A 20,734-nucleotide genomic window follows, 5' to 3' on the forward strand; every position below is an offset into this window, starting at 1 on the left:
CGTTGAGCCACAATGGGAACTCCCTATATTTTCCAAGTTTTTTAAAAATTACAAAATACTGGAAGAAAATTATCTTTTAAAGCAGTCTAATTTTAAGTACTTTCACCATACCATAGATGAATATCTCTCTTTCTTTTCTTTTCTTTTCTTTCTTTTTTTTTTTTTCCAGCGACCTGAATCTCTCCAGGATAAAATTGCAAGAAAATGCACTGGCTCCAAGAACCTTGTGAAAAGTCGCCTAGAAACTCATTGGTATGGAAAGGACGGATATTGAACGCCTTGAAAGCAGCGGCTTCGTGGAATCCCAGAGGATTTAAATGCATAAACATGAGCCTTCTGATGTTTGGGAACCATTGCAGCCCATATAAATAAATCATCTGCAAAACAGTAACTTGAAAAAAATACAAAAGGAGATAGGAAAATGAAAGAAATTGCATTTGTCAAAATGTTTCTCAAATAATAGGAGAGGGGAGAGGGAATAAATAACAGATTGGCTGGTTTTAAGGACCTTAGTAACAATTTAAGTACATTTTTTGAAATTTCTGAATATTTACCACAGAAAGTCTCTGTTTACACAATGCATGTTGGTTGTTTGCCTGTCGTCAAAATTCTCCCTCTCTCCCTCCCTCTCTCTCTCTCTTTCTCTCTCTCTCACACACACACACACAATTTTTCAAGCCAGGTTTAAAAAAAAAAAATCTCTTCCCAAGAAGACTTACTCAATGGAAAGCAATATAAATTATTGGGTTACTTTATTCAAGCAATGGAATCCAGGCAAAACACTCAATTTTTGGTGCAGACATATTTCTGGAATCATGTCCTCAGCTTTGGATGCAATGGCACAGATGAAGTTCTGTACATAAAAACTGAAATGCGGAGTTCCCAGCGTGGCTCAGTGGAAATGCACCATGAAGTTGAGGGCACCATCCCTGGCCTTGTGCAGTGGGTTAAGAATCTGGCATTGCTGTGAGCTATGGTGTAGGTCGCAGATGCAGCTTGGATCCCGCTTTGCTGTGACTGGGGTGTAGGCTGTCAGGTCTGACTGGACCTCTAGCCTGGGAACTTCCATAGGCTGCGGGTACAGCCTTAAAAAAAAAAAAAATCCGAAATGCAGCCTAGGTGACAGTATTGAAGGAGCTGACTCCCTTTGATGGCAACTTCAGAAACTGAGTAACACAGATATCTTATCTATGACTTTAAAGTGAGATTACTGCATGTTTTCCAGTTTCGGAGAGAAGTAGGGGCATGTAAAAACCTGAATGCAGGAGAGGAGTAGCCACAGAAACTAAAAGGACCAGGTTCATTTTTGATTCTAAAGGGCTGCAGGTCAAATAAGGTTTTCCTTCCTTCCTTCCTTCCTTCCCTCCTCCCTTTCTCCTTCCTTGTATCTCACAAATTCTCTGTTGGTAAAGTTCAGGCAAGCTTTTCATTTTCTTCATATGAAGGACAGGAAAGTTCTCCATCTTTGAAACTTAGAGCAAGTAATCAGTTTGAGGGAAGAATAGAATTTGACTTATTCCAAAGCCATCTGGAAAATCAGCAAAGTTCTTACACGACTATACATCCTGCTTTTGAGAAAAATGAGACATGGTAACCCAATGGCCTTTGATCATACAGTTGATCGGAGTTCCCGTCATGGCGTGGTGGAAAGGAATCCGACTGGGAACCGTGAGGTTGCGGGTTTGATCCCTGGCCTTGCTCAGCAGGTTAAGGATCCGGCATTGCTGTGAGCTGTGGTGTAGGTTGAAGATGTGGTTCGGATCTGGTGTTGCTGTGGCTGTGGTGTAGGCCGGCAGCTATAGCACCAATTAGATCCCTAGCCTGGGAACCTCCATATGCCACAGGTGCGGCCTTAAAAAAGACAAAAGACCAAATAAATAAGTAAATAATAAAAAATTTTTAAATTAAAATTAAAAGTTGGTCAGTTTTCAAATATTATCTAATAGCTCAAGAAACCATTAAGAATAAGAAGTCTTGCTTGAATATCAGGAATACAAAGGCCACATTCAGTGTGCTCGTCTGGGATAGGTCCATGTGTCACATCAAGAGGGTATATTTTTCGTATCCTTTTTCACTATTCTTGAGCTAAAAGGTCAGAACTGGTTGTAAAGGGTAGGATCCTACAGAATCCATACAGAAGAGTAAGCTGAAAGGGGAGTTCCTGTTGTGGCTCAGCAGTAACGAACCAGACTCATATCCAGGAGGATGTGGGTTTGATCCCTGGCCTTGTTCAGTGGGTTAAAGATCTGGTGTGGCTGTGGCTGCTGTGTAGGCCGGCAGCTGCAGCTCTTCCGATTGGATCCCAAGCCTGGGAACATCCATATGCTGAGTGTGCAGCCCCCTCCCCTCCAAAAAGCTGAAAGGTCAAAAGGGTCAGACATTGTCCATGATATTTCGGAATCAAATTGCTTTTCTTTCCCTGTGATTCCGTGAGCTCTAAAAGTCAGTCGTTTTTTTTTTTTTTTTAACCCAGTTTTAATCCAATTACCTCTTTAATTGTTCACATTTACTCCTGGCGAGGGTAGCCAGGAGCTTTAATTTCTTTCTAAAATTACCTCATTTTTTAAGAGTGTCTTTGAAACTTCAGTGTCTTTGAAAGAGCTGCATGAACATCAAAATATCTCTATTTCTGTTTTGCAAACCTGGTAGCAATGAGTCTTGAGAAATGACTCTAATCTTATAATGAGCAGTGTGGTCAGCAGAAGCAAAACCCAAATGCTTGACCAAATGTTCATAATGATATGAAAGGCCACGGGACAGCAAGTCAGCACGTACCCTGAAATGATGGTCATACTGTGTATTTGGAAAGTATGCTTACTACCTTTAGTGCCTACTTCTATGAACTAGATTTTTAATTAGAAATGTGTACTGATTTTCATTGTAGATCAAGTAAAAGCCTAGTGAAAGCATGCTATAAAAATGTACTCAAGTTAAAGGGGGGAGTTCCCATCATGGTACAGTGGTTAATGAATCTGACTGGGAACCATGAGATTGCAGGTTCGATCCCTGCCCTTGCTCAGTGGGTTAACAGTCCGGCATTGCCGTGAGCTATGGTGTAGGCTGCAGACATGGCTCGGATCCTGAGTTGCTGTCACTGTGGTGTAGGCCCGCGGCTACAGCTCCAATTAGACCCCTAGCCTGGGAACCTCCATATGTCGTGGCAGTGGCCCAAGAAACAGCAAAAAGACAAAACAACAACAACAACAAAAGTTAAAGGGGGAGGGAGAAGGGGGAGGGACTGGGAGTTTGGGGTTAGTAGATGCAAAGTATTACGTTTAGAATGGATAAGCAATGAGGTCCTGCTGTACACATATGGAACTGTATCCAAACTTTTGTGATAGAACATGACAGACAATAACACAAGAAAAAGAATGTGTGTGTGTGTATACAAATGGGTCGCCTTGCTATACAGCAGAAATTGACCCAACATTATAAATCAGCTATACTTTAATTTAAAAAAATTTTTTGGAGGGAGTTCCTATTGTGGCACAGAGGAAAGGAATCCAACTAGTATCCATGAGGATGGGGGTTCAATCCCCGGTCTTGCTCAGTGGGTTAAGGATCCAGCATTTCTGTGAGCTGTGGTGTAGGTCGTAGACATGGCTCAGATCCTGCATTGCGTGGCTTTCTTGTAGGCCGGCAACTATAGCTCCGATTTGGACCCCTAGACTGGGAACTTCCGTATGCCTCGGGTTCAGCCCTAAAAAGCAAAAAAACAATTAAAAAATAAAACAAATAAAATTTTAAAGTAAAAAAAAATTTTCAAGTATAGTAAAATTTAATAATCTCTCCCCTCATCACCCCATTTTCACTCGCCAACCAACCCTCCTCATGCGCATTTTCACATCAACACTTTGAATGCCAATCAAGTCAAGCGCTCAGGAGTAGCTGCCAGCATCTTTTAGTGCAGGCTGGAACTCGGGGCAGAAGAGAAGCAGTCACAGGGGCGCCCTCCCTTCTGTGAATGGACAAGCTTAGGCTAAATGAACCAGACATCCATGGTGCTGTGCTCCCAAAGAAGGATCCCACCTCTCTGTAACTCTTCTTTTCTATAGGGGACAAGAATTGGAATGTGCTTGCAAGTAGGGAAAAAGAGATTTGTGCTTGAGTACCCAAAGGGTGAGCATGGGTGCCAGCTGTTCCCAGGCTTCAAGGACCATTATTTGCAGGCACTTGGGAGCCTTATGAGAAATGGAGTTGCAACCTCACCACCCCAACCTTAGGGCGGAGCAGTCCCTGAGCTCTCCTGATCATTGCCACCATAGATGGAAAGTGAGACTCAGGGGCCAATAGCCAAGCATCCTGTTTGGCTCTCTAGAAAAACTGATGTTAAAGGCTTTCTTTTGGAGTTCTCGTCGTGGCTCAGTGGTTAACATCTGACTAGGAACCATGAGGTTGCCGGTTCGATCCCTGGCCTTGCTCAGTGGGTTAAGGATCCGGCACTGCCGTGAGCTGTGGTGTAGATCACAGACGCGGCTCAGATCCTGCGTTGCCGCGGCTACAGCTCCGATTAGACCCCTAGCGTGGGAACCTCCATATTCTGTGGGAGCGGCACAAGAAATGGCAAAAAGACAAAAAAAAAAAAGTTTTCTTTTTTCTTTTCTTTTTTGCTTTTTAGGTACGCACCTGTAGCATATGGAAGTTACCAGGCTAGAGGTCAAATGAGCGCTATGGCTGCCAGCATCTAAGCTGCATCTGCCACCTACACCACAGCTCACGGCAATGCCGGATTCTTTAACCCACTGAGTGAGGCCAGGGATCAAAGCCGTGTCCTCATGGATACTAGTCAGGTTCATTACTGCTGAGCCACAATGGGAACTCCCTTAAAAGCTTTCTTTGTGTTTATGCATGTATATCTATGTATTTGTCTGTATCTCTATATAGATGCAGACACATATATTTTATGTATCCATGTGTGTGTATACGCATCCTCTATATATATGTATGTGACACACAACACATTTATAAAGGGATTTTTTTTTTTGCCTGCACCCAAGGCACGTGGAAGTTCCTGGACCAGGGATCAAATTTGTGCCACAAGGAATGACAATGTTGAATCCTGAATAACTAGGCCATCAGGGAACTCCTATAAAGGGTTTTTTAATGTTTTCAAAACAAATAAGGTAGATAAACAATAAGATACATATGTATATATATATATATACACACACACACAGCATATATATGACTGAGTCACTGCTGTACAGCAGAAATTGGCCCAGCATTCTAAATCAACATTTTTAATAAAAAATTAGAAACACATAGACACTGGAGTTTCTGTCATGGCTCAGTAGTTAAATCTAACTAGGAACCATGAGGTTGCAGGTTCGATCCTTGGCCTCACTCAGTGGGTTAAGTATCTAGCATTGCTGTGGCTTGTGGTGTAGGCCAGTGGCTACAACTCCGATTAGACCCCTAGCCTGGGAACCTCCATATGCCGCGGGTGTGGCCCTAGAAAAAACAGAAAGACAAAAAAAAAAAAAAAAAAAAAAAACATAGATACACAGGAGTTTCAGTTGTGGCTCAGCAGAAACAAATCCGACTAGGAACCATGAGGTTTCCGGTTCGATCTTTGGCCTCTCTCAGTGGGTTAAGGACCCCATGTTGCCGTGAGCAGTGGTGTAGATCACAGATGCAACTCGGATCCCTCTTGGCTGTGGCTGTGATGTAGGCCAGCAGCTGTAGCTCTGATTCGACCCCTAGCCTGGGAACTTCCATATACTGTGGGTGCGGCCCTAAAAAGCAAACAAACAAATAAAACCCCAAAAACCAGGGTTCCCTAACGAATCCAACTAGGAACGATGAGGTTGCCGGTTCGATCCCTGGCCTCGCTCAGTGGGTTAGAGATCTGGCATTGCCGTGAGCTGTGGTGTAGGTCGCAGACGTGGCTCAGATCCCACGTTGCTGTGGCTCTGGCATAGGCCAGCGACTACAGCTCCAATTCGACCCCTAGCCTGGGAACCTCCATATGCCGCAGGTGTGGCCCTAGGTAAGACCAAAAAAAAAAAAAAAAAAAAAAACCGCAAAGAACAAACAAGGAAATGGAATCTTACTAGACACATTTTTACGAAACTTGTTTTTTTCATTTAACTCCCTGATTAAAGCTGAGGAAATTGAGGGCCAGAAAGCTTAAGTAAGCAGTCTAGGACTAAAAGCCCGTTGGTGACTGAGCAGAGTTGACATCTTTTTTTTTTTTTTTTTTTTTTTTTTGTCTTTTGTCTTTTTAGGGCCGTGCCCACGGCATATGGAGGTTCCCAGGCTAGGGTTCTAATCAGAGCTGTAGTCACGGGCCTATAACACAGCCACAGCAACATGGGATCTGAGCCACATATGCGATCTACACCACAGCTTACAGCAACGCCAGATCCTTAACCCACTGAGCGAGGCCAGGGATCGAACCCGCAACCTCATGGTTCCTAGTTCTGCTGAGCCACGATGGGAACTCCCAGAGTTCACATCTTTATGCCGTCATCCTCTGCTGTCTGGCCTTGATGCTACCCTCGCAGCAACACAGACGTTGCCCAAGAAGGCACTGGTAGATGCAGGACCCTTTGCTGGTGCAAAGCTTCACAACTTGTGCTCCTCTGCAGAAATGCAATTCACTCCAGACCCCAAAGAACTGAAGCGTCTGACCAACCCAGTCTTTTTGTTCCTGTCTAACAAAAGGACCACAAGTCCCAGCGAGTGTCTCTTGGGCCCGAATGTGGCAGATGCCTCAGATGCAAAGGAAAGAAGTGACACAGAGAGATGGACTCAAAAAATTCTGTCCTCTCTAATCCTTGTTGCAAAGTCTATTTGTGTCTAATATATATTTATCTTGGTGGAAGCTGGCAGCTTTGTTTCATGAGCCTCAAAGATGAGGACAATTTTGTCTATTCTTGGCACAATGCTATGTCTCAGTTTAGGGGAGTGTTTTCTAGGTGCCTGTATCTTGTTATTCTGTATTTGTTTAGATGAAAAATTCAAGGGGCAATTGTCAGATATTACATTGTATTTTTCAGAATTTTTTTGGAGGATTATTTATTTATTTTTTGTCTTTCTGTCTTTTCTAGGGCTGCCCCCTCGGCATATGGAGGTTCCCAGGCTAGGGGTCTAATCAGAGGTGTAGCCACTGGCCTAGGCCACAACCACAGCAACGTGGGATCTGAGCCCTGTCTGCAACCTACACCACAGCTCACAGCAACGCCAGATCCTTAACCCACTGTGCAAGGCCAGGAATCGAACCTGCAACCTCATGGTTCCTAGATGGATTCGTTAACCACTGAGCTACAGTGGGAACTCCCTGCAGGACTGTTAAAGAATAGAAAATGTGTAAACCTGTAACAAACTTCAGGGACATAACAGTAAGTGGATAAACAATATTAATGTGTATACAAGGTCTTCTAGGTGAACTGTCAAATACTCTATTGTAATAGCTGAAACTGATTCGGGGAGTTCCCGCTGTGGCTCAGCAGGTTATAGGAGTGGTGGCATTGGTTGCAGATGCGGCTAAGATCCCGAGTTGCCATGGCTGCGGCATAGGCTGGTGGCTACAGCTCCAATTCAACCCCTAGCCTGGGAACTTCCATATTCCACAGGTGTGGCCCTAAAAAGCAAATAATAAATAAATAAATAAATAAATAAATAAATAAATAAAATAAGATTTAAAAGAAAGAAAGAAATAGTATTCATTGCTCTACCCTGTTTTATATGCACTTAAGCATCACCATCAAACTTCGATCCACTCACCAGCTAGAGTACAGTAAAGGCAGTCTATTTACACCAAGTTCTGGTGAAGGGAAGTGCATCATTTATTGCAAAGCAACCCATCAATGGGGCCAAGCTAGGAGGTTAGGCATGCTCACAAGACCCAAACTCCCTGAAGGCCTTTAGGGAGGTGTTTGTTTGTTTGTTTGTTTGTTTTTTGTTTTTTTGTCTTTTTGCCATTTCTAGGGCCGCTCCTGTGGCATGTGGAGGTTCCCAGGCTAGAGGTCTAATCGGACCTGTAGCCACCGGCCTACGCCAGAACCACAGCAACTGGGGATCCGAGCCACGTCTGCAACCTCATCGTTCCTAATCAGATTCGCTAACCACTGAGCCACCACAGGAACTCGTTAGGAAGTTTTTTTAGTTAAGGTAGGGATTTTAAGGCAGCAGGAGGGAGAGGGTCTCAGAGTGTCTAATCAGCTCATGGCCATCCTTCTGACAGGTTGGTGGTAAGGTAAACGGGTGGTGTTTCTGGACTCTGCCTTCTGGTTCCAACCAGTCTGGTTTCTAAGTGCTGGTGGTCAACATTCAGTTAACTTCCTCCCCCTGGTGGTGGCTTTAGTATCTGCAAGAAAGGGAAAAAAAAGCCTCAAGACTATGGCTCAGGATATTTTCTACAGCTCTTGAGAAGGAACTAAAGATCTTTGACTTTGTTTTATGGCTAAACTATTATTTTCTCTTGCTGGACTGCTTTCCTTTGTTTCTGCATTTTCTCACTTCTCTGATTACATTTTCTCTTTGAAACTCAGGGAAAGTCTAGGAGGCTAAATAAAGCTTTTCTACAAACAAGAGGTGGGGTATAGGGGTCTGTTCCTGGAAAAGCCCTACAGGGTCCTGCTTAGTTTCATCACTTTGGTATCAGCAGGAAGCCCTGGAAGTAACCCTTCTTGGATACTGAGGCCAACAGCGTAATGCTGATTATGCTAAATGCTTTGAAGGGAAAAAAAAAAAAAAAAAAGGACAGGCAACTAGAGAGTGATAAAAGGTGCCATTTCAATTAGAGTAATCAAAGAAGCTTTTCCTGAATATGTGACATTGGAACAGAGTTTGAATCAAGTGAAGGAGTAAGATATATGGATATATTAGGGGCAGAAGGAAAGGCAAGATTTGAACACGAAACAGATAAATACCTCTACCTCTGTGACCTACTTAGAGACATGTGCTTGTGCATAAGTGGGCACTAGTTATTTTCATTTCCTAGACATTTAACCACTGGGTGGTGGCTAGAGGAAAGGCAGGGGTAATATTGTGATTTATAATAAGAAATAGATATTCGGTCTTCATTGTATTTCTGGTACAGAACTCTTAAAACTCTTGGAATTTCCAGAATGAAGAGAGACGTAAAGGTGTCCGGTGATGTTAATGAGGTGACTTTGGGAAGGAATCTAAGGATGAGGGATGGTTGCCAAGGGAACCAGTCATGGGATTGGAGGCTTGAAACTTTTAGCCCCACCTTCCTGGACCTCTGGAAAGGAGAGAGGGGCTGGACATTTAATTGACGCCTAATGATTTAATCAATCATGCCTGTGTAATGAAACCTCCACAAAAACTCAAAGAGACAGGGTTTGGAGAGCTTCCAGTTTGGCCAACATGTGGAGATTCGGAGAGACGGGGCACCTTGGGAGGGCATGGAAGCTCTGTGCCTTTTCTCCTTATCTTGCCCCATGCGCCCCCTCCACCTGGTTGTTCCTGAATTATATCATTTTAAAAAATATTTTATTTATTTACTTATTTATTTTAGGGCTGCACCCTCAGCATATGGTAGTTCCCAGGCTAGGGGTCAAATCAGAGCTGTAGCTGCTGGCCACAGCAACATAGGGTCTGAGCCTCATCTGCAACCTGCACCACAGCTCACAGCAACGCCAGATCCTTAACCCACTGAGCAAGGCCAGGGATCGAACCCATTTCCTCATGGATACTAGTCGGATTCTTTTCTGCTGTGCCACGACAGGGACTCCCATATATCATTTTTTTAATGTGGTAAGAGTATATTTAGCTTTTAAAAAAAAACTATTACAGAATAGTTGGATATCATTTTATACTAAATTAGGAATCTAGTAAGGAAAATGTTCTGAGTTCTGTGATTCACTCTAGCAAGTTAATCAAACCCAACAAGGGGGTTGTGGGAACCTCTGAAAATGACAACCAGTTGGTCAGAAATCCAAGGGACAAACTGGACTTGCAATTGGCATCTGAAGTGGGAGGGGAGACAGTCTTATAGGACGGAGTCCTCGACCTGTGGGATCTGACACTGTACCCAAGTCATCTTTCCATATGTATCTGTGGGGGATCGGTTCCAGGACCCCCATGCGTACCAAAATCTGAGGATGCTCAAGCCCCCTGTAGAAAATGGCATAGTATAACCAGGCCCTTCATACAGGATACAGAGCCCAGAGTCGGAAAGGACCAAATGTAGTGTTAGAATTGTAGTGTTGACTTGTCCGACACCCAATTGGAATCAGAGAATTACTTGAATGTGTGGGACCCCCTTCCCCTGACATACGTGCACATATATGTTGGAAATTCATTCCAGGATTTTGGGCAGTGTCACTCTCAGGAAGGAGAAATTGCCTCTAGCTCCTCCATGGAGACTTGTTGGAGGATGGACTAGAGGCTGTTATTGGGTTGGCTCCCAACAGAGCTGGTCTTTAAGCCACCCATCCAAGCACTCCCATCCCTGCTCTTTCCCCTCTCCCTCTCTACTCTCCAACCAGCGTCCTCTTGACTCAGGGAACATGTGGCTGCCCCTCTGGCAGAAGCGTAGATAGGACCTATGTGTCTTCATTGAAATGGGAGCAGGAAAGAGAGACAAATATCTTATGATGCCACTTATATCTGGATCACTAACATAGCAACAAATGAAAGTTTCCACAGAAAAGAAACTTATGGACTTGGAAAACAGACTTGTGGTTGCCAAGGGGAGAGGGATAGACTAGGAGCTTGGGGTTATTAGATGCAAACTATTGCATTTGGTTTGGATAAGCAATGATATGTACAGCACAGGGAACTGTATCCAGTTGCTTGTGATGGAGCATGATGGAGGATAATGTGAGAAAAAGAATGTATATATGCTTGACTGGGTCACTTTGCTGTCCAGTAGAAAACTGATGAAACATTGTACCAACTATGATGGAAAAAATAAAAATCATTAAAAAAAAAAAAAGAAAGAAAGAAAGAAATGGGAGCAGGGCAGGAATTCCCATTGTGGTACAGTGGAAATGAATCTTGACTAGTATCCATGAGGATGCAGGTTCAATCCCTGGCCTTGCTCAGTGGGTTAAGGATCCAGCATTGCCATGAACTGTGATGTAGGTCACAGATGCAGCTCAGATCTGGTATTGCTGTGGCTGTGGTGTAGGCTGGCAGCCGTAGCTCCAATTCAACCCCTAGCCTGGGAACCTCCATAGACAGCATGTGTAGCCCTAAAAAGCAAAAAGCAAAAAAAAGAAAAAAAAAATATGAGCAGGGCAGAGCCTGCCAACCCTTATGGCATCACACCACTGGGTGGGAAATTGGCCCTACCAAGCCACTGGGAAGCCTTTGAGAATTTTCACCCCTTAGTTACTACCATGTGGCACATCTAACCCTCAGTAGATGTCCAGTGTGTTTGATAACCGCTGGCTCATGAATTAATGATCTCTTATTTATGTCTCTGGTCAATACAGAGCATTTACTCCAGAGTTCTCTACAAGACTGTGGGCATTGTGTACCTTGTTGATAATTAGATTATGCCCTAGGGAATCTGTGGATGAAAGAAAGCCTGTCTCAAATGTCATGTTTCAGAGCCCCAAACACACAAATCCATAATTGGCTGCCTCTTTAAGAACAAAGAGAATGATGCCTTGTCTGCCCCGAGAAGGATTTGCCAGAGGGACAGAAATAAGAAATTGTTGCTGTAGGGAAATGAGATTTTTAAATGACCTGGGAAAACCCCGGAGTATGATGCATGGGAACCCTGTGCATATATTCACATATGAACCCTGTGAATATAAAAGCCAAGCTGGGAGCAAGGCTCTAATCAACGCTTATGCAAATGCTTTCAGGAAAAGCACGAAAACACTGATGTGGGGTCCCCCGGGGCTGTCCCAGAAGTTTGAAGATTATCACCGGTGACACGCAGGCTTTCCTGGGACACAGTTTTCAGCAACTGACCTTATTTCTGAGCTGAGTGGATGCCAAAAATTGAATTTCTGCTCAGTTGGAACCAAAGTCATTCCTCGCCGTCTCTCAAGTGGGTTGGCACTACTTGCTTTGCGGTCTTTGTCCTACTTACGCAGAATTAATTTGGGGTCATTTTTGATGTCTTTTTCCTTTGGGCTGGGAGGTGGGGAAGGAGGCAGCATGTGGCATTCTGATCCCACGTTAAACTCTTTGTGTCTGCTTTGCTTTGCGTTTCCTGCCGAGGCCTGTTCCCCTAACATGGTGAACGAGTCTACCGTCAGGGTCTGCTTCAATCTCCCATCACAGGCTGGGTACCCCGTTAAATGCTGGGGTGGCTGGCCTGGAGGAGAAGTAAGGTTTACACAGAGAGCGACGGAGGAAAGAATCGAGGCTCCGGAGTCAAACTCTGGCTTCCAAACCCTGACTCCCCTACAGACCAACAGGGAGAACTTGGGCAAGTTATTTACACACCATGATCCCTCCACCGCAAAATGGGGTCATAAACCCTAACTTGAGAAAACTGTATTTATGCACAAATTCAAATCATACCTATCTCTAAAATAGCCGAAAGCATAATAACAGGGAGTTCCCGGGTACCTAGTGGTTAAGGATTTGGCATTGTCACTGCTATGCTGCGGGTTCAATATCCCTGACCCAGGAACATCCTTAGCTGCAGGCGTGGCCAAAAAAAAAAAAAATCCCCAAAAAACAAACCAAACCAAACCAAACCCCAAAACATAATAACTGCTTCCAATGCAACACATAATAATAAAATAAATTATTCTATGCTTGTCAACTGTCATTAACCCCTAATCTCTAGAAGCAGGCAGTTGAAAAAGAAAAATAAGCTTCATACCCTCGAAAGGAGTAGAAAGAAAAGCAGAGGGGGAGTGACCAGAGTCATGGAGCTGATACGAGAAGCCACAGAAGGAAAGTAGGCACATACTTCGAAATGTCTATTCAAGGGAATTAGCGAGGTGAGCAACGAGAAAGCACATCCCAATTCCCGCCGCCTCGGGATTTTCCCCTAGTCATCCATCATCCAAGCCTCAGTGCTTATAAGATTAGAAAATGCAGGGTGTTTTGCTGTCTCTGTGGTGAGAGGGCCCAGTTTAAATCCCATGGCATTCCATCCCAGATCACAAGAGATCAACGTATAAATTAAAAGCTGTTTGAATCTCTGAGATGTGACTTTTGAGTTTTCTTCTTGAAGAAACACTATCATTATCACTCCACTGGATAACCGAATAAAGACAAGCTTCCCCCCGCCCCTCCCCGCACCCTTACGAAGCATAACATCAAAAAGACGGGGAAGGAGTTCCCGTTGTGGCGCAGTGGTTAACGAATCCGACTAGGAACCATGAGGTTGTAGGTTCGATCCCTGGCCTCGCTCAGTGGGTTAAGGATCCAGTGTTGCTGTGAGCTGTGGTGTAGGTTGCAGATGTGGCTCGGATCCTGCATTGCAGTGGCCCTGGTGTAAGCCAGCGACTACAGCTCCAATTAGACCCCTAGCCTGGGAACCTCCATATGCTTCGGGTGTGGCCCCAGAAAAAACAAACAAACAAAAAAGTCAGGGGAAATCATGCCCAAAATTTGACAGAGGTATAGTCTGATTTATTAATCAAATTGCTCCCAGTAGTTATAATAACATATATATGTGTATGTAATAATAAAACATATGTGTGACAATGTGTGTGCATGTATATATAATAGTGATGTGTAATCTGTAATGTATATGTCCATGGATATATATGTAATGGTATCATAGGATAGCATGGATGTACGTGTAATATTATATATAATAGTGTAATCCATGTATGTGTGTGTAATATTATACTACAGCAATTATCATTGATGGCCAGTCTATTTCACCTCTACAGTATAACTTTTTGCCCTCGTGAGGGCTTTGAAGTTCAGTGACCCTCTAAGCATAAAAACCGTACATATGAAACTCCAGCTATGGGCGTTCAGAGCTCCGGGAAACAGGTGACATGTGAGTGAAACTGAGATATTTAAGGCATTGACTGGCCTCCAAAAGTGACCATTTCTGGTTTTCTGATTTGAAGAGGTAGGTATTTTCAACCTTTTAATTCTAGGCTGCCTTAGACTTGTCTCCTACGGTAGGGCACACAGCCTAAGAATAAGGACCACTTCATCCAAGACAAACAGCCTTTGACAGGCTACTTCCTCATCTCTTACCTGATGCAAATCAGGCCTATCTTTGCGTGGCATCAACACACTGAAATGTGCCCAACCAGTCTCTTCACCCAAACGTCTCACACGTCCATGAAAAACGAATTCCCTCTCAATTTAATAGTAACAGTCTCTCTTTTAAAACCAGTTTCTGGGAGTTTCCGTCATGGCTCAGTGGTAACAAATCCAACTAGTATCCATGAGGACTCAGGTTCAATCCCTGGCCTCGCTCAGTGGGTTAAGGATCTGGTGTTGCCATGAGCTGTGGCGTAGGTTGCAGACGTGGCTCAGATCCCGCGTTGCTGTGGCTGTGGTGTAGGTCGGCAGCTACAGCTCTGATTTGACCCCTAGCCTGGGAACCTCCATATGCTGCAGGTGCGGCCCTAGAAAGCAAAGCAGAAACAAAAGCAAAAACAAAAAAAGGCAGTTTCTGCTCAGTGAAAGGTTTGAGTCACATGACAATGTCATTGAATTCTTTCTATATCTTGCTTACACACCTTGATGATTTTATTTAATGATCATCTTTAACTATTTTGTGCAGTCAGATTTTTTTCCCGTAGAGCATTTATGATGCAAAGATTTCAAATAGAAATGTTTCCTTCCAGGCAGCTTTGGCAGACCATTCATTTTTCTCTCCCCTTCTAGGGTGAGATTGTGTTAACCGTGATTGTAGAATGTCGCCAATGTTGTGTTGTCGCTGAAACTCAGCCATGGGTGCCGGGTGCCAAATCCAAAGGCGAGACAAGAGTTTTGGGTGAAGGAGAAAAAGTTAGCTTTTATTGCTTGGCCAGGCAAAGGAGGCCCCAGCAGGCTAAGGCTTAAAGACTGTGCCCCCCTTGAGAGAGATTAAGAGATGGTTTTATAGTTTAGGGGTGGAAAATAGGGCCGCAGGTAAGGAACAGCTAGGAGCAAGCTTGTATTGTTATTTATTTATTTATTTATTTATCTTTTTAGGGCCCGTACCCACGGCATATGGAGGTTCCCAGGCTAGAGATCTAATCGGAGCTGTAGCCGCTGGCCTACGCCACAGCCACAGCAATACCAGATCTGAGCCGCGTCTGTGACCCACAGCTCATGGCAACGCCAAATCCTTAACCCAGTGAGCGAGGCCAGGGATCGAACTCGAAACCTCATGGTTCTTAGTCAGGTTTGTTTCCGACGTGCTTCAAGGGGAATTCCAGGTTGTTTTGGGGTTTTTTTTGGTTTGTTTTTTTGTTTTTTTGTTTTTTTAAAGCTGGTGTTTAGTGGCCCCAGGATAGGTTCTGGTGGTCCTCCTTCTTTTCAAAATGAAGAATATGTCATCAAGTCAGTTAACACCTTCCATTTGATGGAGATTTGCGTTCCTTGCAGAAAGGCTCAAAGATATTGTTATGTATATTCCTTGAGGAGGAACCAGGACCTTGCCCCAAGGCTGCACCCTTGTCTCTGGGTGGCTCCTCCCTGGTCTCCACATCCCCTCCCTTCCCTGATTAGCAACTGTGTGAACCTGCCCTTTGGAACTCAGGGAAGGACAACGTGGCTGAATGAGGCTTATTTCCTAGAAAGAATTGGGGACACAGAAAGGCTTTTGTGTCCAGGAGCCCCACAGAGCCCTGCTCCTTTGCAGTGTCCTCTTTTTAGGGCAGTAGACTAACTGAACATGGGGGAAAGTGAGTTGTATAAAGGGGAAACAGTCTCTTTTTATACAATTATTGAGTAATTGGAAAATATAGAAATCACCAAAGTCTCCTCTGTAAAATGAGGGACTGAATGGAGTTTCTTTGTTTTTCCTCCAGCTTTAGCATTTCATGAGGCTTTCACCCACTCAGCTTTGAACTCCTGAAGAACTGGCACTAGACCTGGAGTTCCCGTCATGGGGCCGAGGAAACGAATCCCACTAGGAACCATGAGGTTGAGGGTTCGATCCTTGGCCTTGCTCAGTGGGTTAAGGATCCGGCATTGCCTTGAGCTGTGGTGTGGGTCGCAGACGCCGCTTGGATCCTGTGTTGCTTTGGTTCTGCCGTAGGCCGGCAGCTACAGCCCCGATTAGACCCCCAGCCTGGGAACCTCCATATGCCACAGGAGTGGCCCTAGAAAAGACAGAACTGTCACTAGGCCTTAATCAGCTTAGAATATCAGGATACCTGAAGCCCTCTCAAGGCCTGGCACCTGGTCAGCCCACGTTATTTCTTTGTTAATGAATGAATTAATCACCTTGCCCTTTTATGTGCTTTGTTCAGATGACTGGGAAAAAAAAAAAGAGCACAACCTAAAAGTTGCATATTATGTTTTATTCCACGGACTTGCTAAGTACTTAAACCCAGGAGACTGCCTCTCTGCTCTGAAGGACTGCTCCAAAGAAGTAGAGAAGGAACCAGGGTAAACAGGAGTTTTTTACAATGAAACCCAGGTAGTCGGAACATCAAAATACTACTGTCAATGAAAGAAAACCTCAAGTTAATGAATTTAGCGCATTTCTGTACGGGGAAGATGCGAGAGGCTGGGCTCATTGACATCATTCCTATGACATGAACCTTAACTTTGTACAGCCAATCTCCTCTGTTTTTTTCCATCCTGAATCCCCTCAGGCTCATAGTCAGGGGTGGTTGCCATGGCTGAAGGCTTGAAGGCCACAACATCTTTTGTTTACGGATATGGCAGGTGATATTTTTCTTGTTTTACTTTTTTTTGTTTGTGTTTTTTTGTTTGTTTGTTTTGCTTTTTAGGGACTCACCCACAGCATATGGAGGCTTCCAGGCTAGGGGTCCAATCAGAGGTACAGATGCCAGCCACAGCCACAGCCACATCAGATCCAAGCTGCTTTTGCGACCTGCACCACAGCTCACGGCAATGCCAGATCCTTAACCCACTGAGTGAGGCCAGGGACTGAACCCACAACCTCAAGGGTCCTAGTCAGATTCATTTCTGCTGCACCACAATGGGAACTCCCATTCTTTTTTTTTTTTTTTTTTAATATTCTTTTCCATTATGGTTTTATCACAGGATATTATGATAAAATAAAACCCATAGTTACTTCCCTGTGCTATACAGTCAGACTTTGTTGTTTATCCATTCTATACATAATACTTTAGACAGGTGACATTTTTTTTATCCACAATTCCAAAGCTTTCTTAGCGCCCAGTCGCCACCCGAGTGACTCAGGCTGTGGTGTCCTGGGAGGTGGTACAGAGGGTCTGTGCAGCTCTCACTCTGCTCTGCCCTCTTTAATCCAGCTGCTGCCTTTTTCTCCGAGACTTTGAGCTTCCTTCGTCTCTGCTGATCTCCCCATCGGTCAGGTGGCTTCCCACACTGTGGGTTCCTGCCCTCTTTCGCAGCTCCCTCTCGGGCGTGCTAGTCCCATCCTGATTCCTCCACTCTCTCTCCCGTTTTTTATTTTCCTTTTGTTCTACCCAGTTATGTGCAGGGTTTCTTGCCCTTTGGGGAGGCTTCAGGTCTTCTGACAGCGTTCCTGAGATATTCTGTACGACTCCTTCTACATGTAGATGGGGTTTTTACTGATGCGTTTGTGACAGAAAGTGAGCGCCTCGCTTACTCCTCCATCGTCTGGATCCCTCCTCCCGTCTGGATCCCTCCTCCCGCGATTACAATACTTTCTCAATACAACACGCATCCAACCTCGCCATCAAGGGCTCACGATTCTGTTCCTCAGGGTCCCGGACGCTTCAATTTTCCAATTTTATATTTCATTCTGTGGCTGTAGGATACACACACCTACACTAACGACTTCATGCTGATGATTTTGCCTCGGGTGGATTGGTTCCTTCGTTCATTCAGCTACTATTTGCAGAACGCCTAGGAGGCACCGGTATTCCAGGGCTGAACCAGACACACTTCCCTCTATCAAGGAACTGAATGAAGGAGACAGACAAGTTAATAAAAAATAAGGACATGCACAAGGAGCTGTGAGAGTCAAGGAGCAGATGACCTGGTCTGAAGACTTCCTGGAAGGTTTCCCAATGGAAATAATAAACAAATTCAACCCTTAAAATGAAATAGGACCTAGCCAGGTAAAAATGGGGCGGAAGGACATGGCAGTGAGAACTAAGGCTGCTGAGTCGGTGTTCATTTAGAGGGCAAAGAAGGGACTGTACAAAGAGTTTAACCGGGGGAGTGATAAATTGTATTTTAGGAAGATCTTTCTAGTTGCTGTTAGAAAATTGGGAAAGGGAGTTCCCACTGTGGCTCAGTGGGTTAAGAACCCGACATAGTGTTTTCAATCCCCGGTCTCACTCAGTGGGTTGCTGCCAGCTATGGCATAGGTCACAGATGCGGCTCGGATCTGGTGTTCCCATAACTGTGGTTCAGGCAGGCAGCAGCACCTCTGATTCGACCCCTAGCCTGAGAACTTCCTTCTGCCATGGGTGTGGCTATGAAAAGGAAAAAAAAAAAAAAAAGAACGAAAATACTTAGCTTTCTGATTGATGTTACTTACTCAGTCCTCATTGCTAAGGACCAGTGCACTGCAGGTCATAAAGGATCTGATGAAGTACTTTCCCTTGTGGTCCCAACTAGGAGCTCAGCAGAAGACAAAGCCAAGTCCAAGATACTTAAGGATGTCTCACATCAATTATCAATTACTCTATCAGAGGATTTGCAAATATTCCTTGGTCACATGGCTGCAGAGTAGAGGGCTTTTTTTTTTTTTTTTTTTTTTTTTTGCTTTTTAAGGCTGCATCCATGGCATATGGAGGTTCCCAGGCTAGGGGTCTAATCGGAGCTAAAGCCGCCGGCCTACACCACAGCAGCCACAGCAACGAAGGATCTGAGCCATGCCTGTGACCTACCCCACAGCTCATGGCAATGCTGGATCCTTAACCCACTGAGCGAGGCCAGGGATCGAACCCGCGACCTCATGGTTCCTAGTCGGATTCACTTCTGCTAGGTCATAAGAGGACATATTATTGCAAAGTGTGGGGGTTCGACAGCATGTTCCTAAGATCAACACAAGTGTGTTTTCTTAGATTGCATGGAGCACAGCAGACATAAGGTACAATATCATAAAACTCCATCTAGGACAGAGATCCTTTGTGTGTGTCTCTAAGCTGTTACTGGGGACAGAGCAGAGGCAGCACAATTCTCTGCTTCCCCATCTTCCCAAATCATAGACACAACTTAATCAAGGAGGAGGAGCAGATGCAGAAGCACGAGGGATGGTTTGGTGGTTTCAGCAAGAGGGATGTCTATAAAGAGCTACAATCACAAAGAACACTTTTTACCCCTGCTATCAAACTGAAATCAAGAGCTTTGGGCATAATACTTGAGTCATAGGTATATAATATCTTGGCCATAACAAGGGCTGATCTTAGAAGTATTTCTGTAAACAGGGTTAGGCAGAAACCCATAACTAAGCATTTAATCATTTCTTTTATAATTGTATAAAACCCTGGGAAGATCGCAGCTATTTTTGATTTTGTTTTGTTTTGTTTCACATAATCCAAAGTATCCCGGAGCTATTTAGGATCCCATCTGTTGAAAATTTCCAAGCTTGTTGTCTACCTTAGAACAAATATTTTTGATTCACTAAGGAGCTTAAATCAGATAAGAGATTCTGGAGGACGTAGAACCATCCAAACATTGTTATCTTAAGAGATTTAGTTATGTCCTTAATCGTGTGTCTGCTACAAACTTCATGTTTTAAAAAGCTAACTTTCTGCAGATACTCCAGTTCTGAGAATATAATGAAGCCCTAAGGTTAGACCTCTTGGCAAAAATAGACATGTGGATTAGTGGCAGATAATAGAGTACCCAAAATGGAATCATATATCCTGTTTAAAAGCCTCTCAAAGATTTTAACTCTTTGAGCTTTAATAGGCATCTGGATATACACTAACCCAAGATGACTTTGTAAATAAAAATCCATCATGTTTGGAGTTCCCTTGTGGCTCAGCCGGTTAAGAACCTAGAGACATCACTGCTGTGGCTCTGGTTCAGTTATGGCTCAGGTTTGATCCTCAGTCTGGCAATTTTTGCATGCCATGGGTGCAGCCAAAAAAAACACAAACAAACAAACAAAAAAAAAAACCTAGAAAACAAAAAAGAAAACCTCCGGAGTTCCTATTGCAGCTCAGCGGTTAGGAACCTGACTTGTATCCATGCAGATGTGGATTCGATCCCTGGCCTCGTTCAGTGGAGTTGCTGAGAGCTGTGGTATAGGTCACAGATGCAGCTCAGATCTGGTATGGCTGTGGCGTAGACTGGTGGCTGCAGTTCAGATTCACCTCCTAGCCTGGGAACTTCCATATGCCTCAGGCGTGGCTCTAAAAAAGCAAGAGAAAAGAAAAATCCATCACTTTTAATTTCCTTTGTAATGGGATATTCTAAATAAAATGGAGCCTTTTTTTTTTGTTTGTTTTTTATGGCTACACCCACGGCATATGGAGGTTCCCAGGCTATGGGTCCAATTGGAGCTACAGCTGCTGGCCTACACCACAGCCACAGCAATGCCATATCCAAGCTGCATCTGGGAACTACACCACAGCTCAGGGCAATGCTGGATCCTCAACCCACTGAGCGAGATGAGGGATCAAACCCGCGACCTCATGGTTCCTAGTAGGATTTGTTTCCACTGCACCACTTCAGGAACCCCTAGAACTCTTTCTTTAATTGAGTGTTTTTAATTGAGGTCTAATTGACA

The sequence above is a fragment of the Sus scrofa genome, chromosome 7 (genome assembly GCF_054392235.1).
Source record: "Sus scrofa isolate SSC_HxYL_T2T_F1_AM1 chromosome 7, Sscrofa_HxYL_maternal_Yorkshire_Landrace_v2.0, whole genome shotgun sequence".
NCBI lineage: Eukaryota > Metazoa > Chordata > Mammalia > Artiodactyla > Suidae > Sus > Sus scrofa.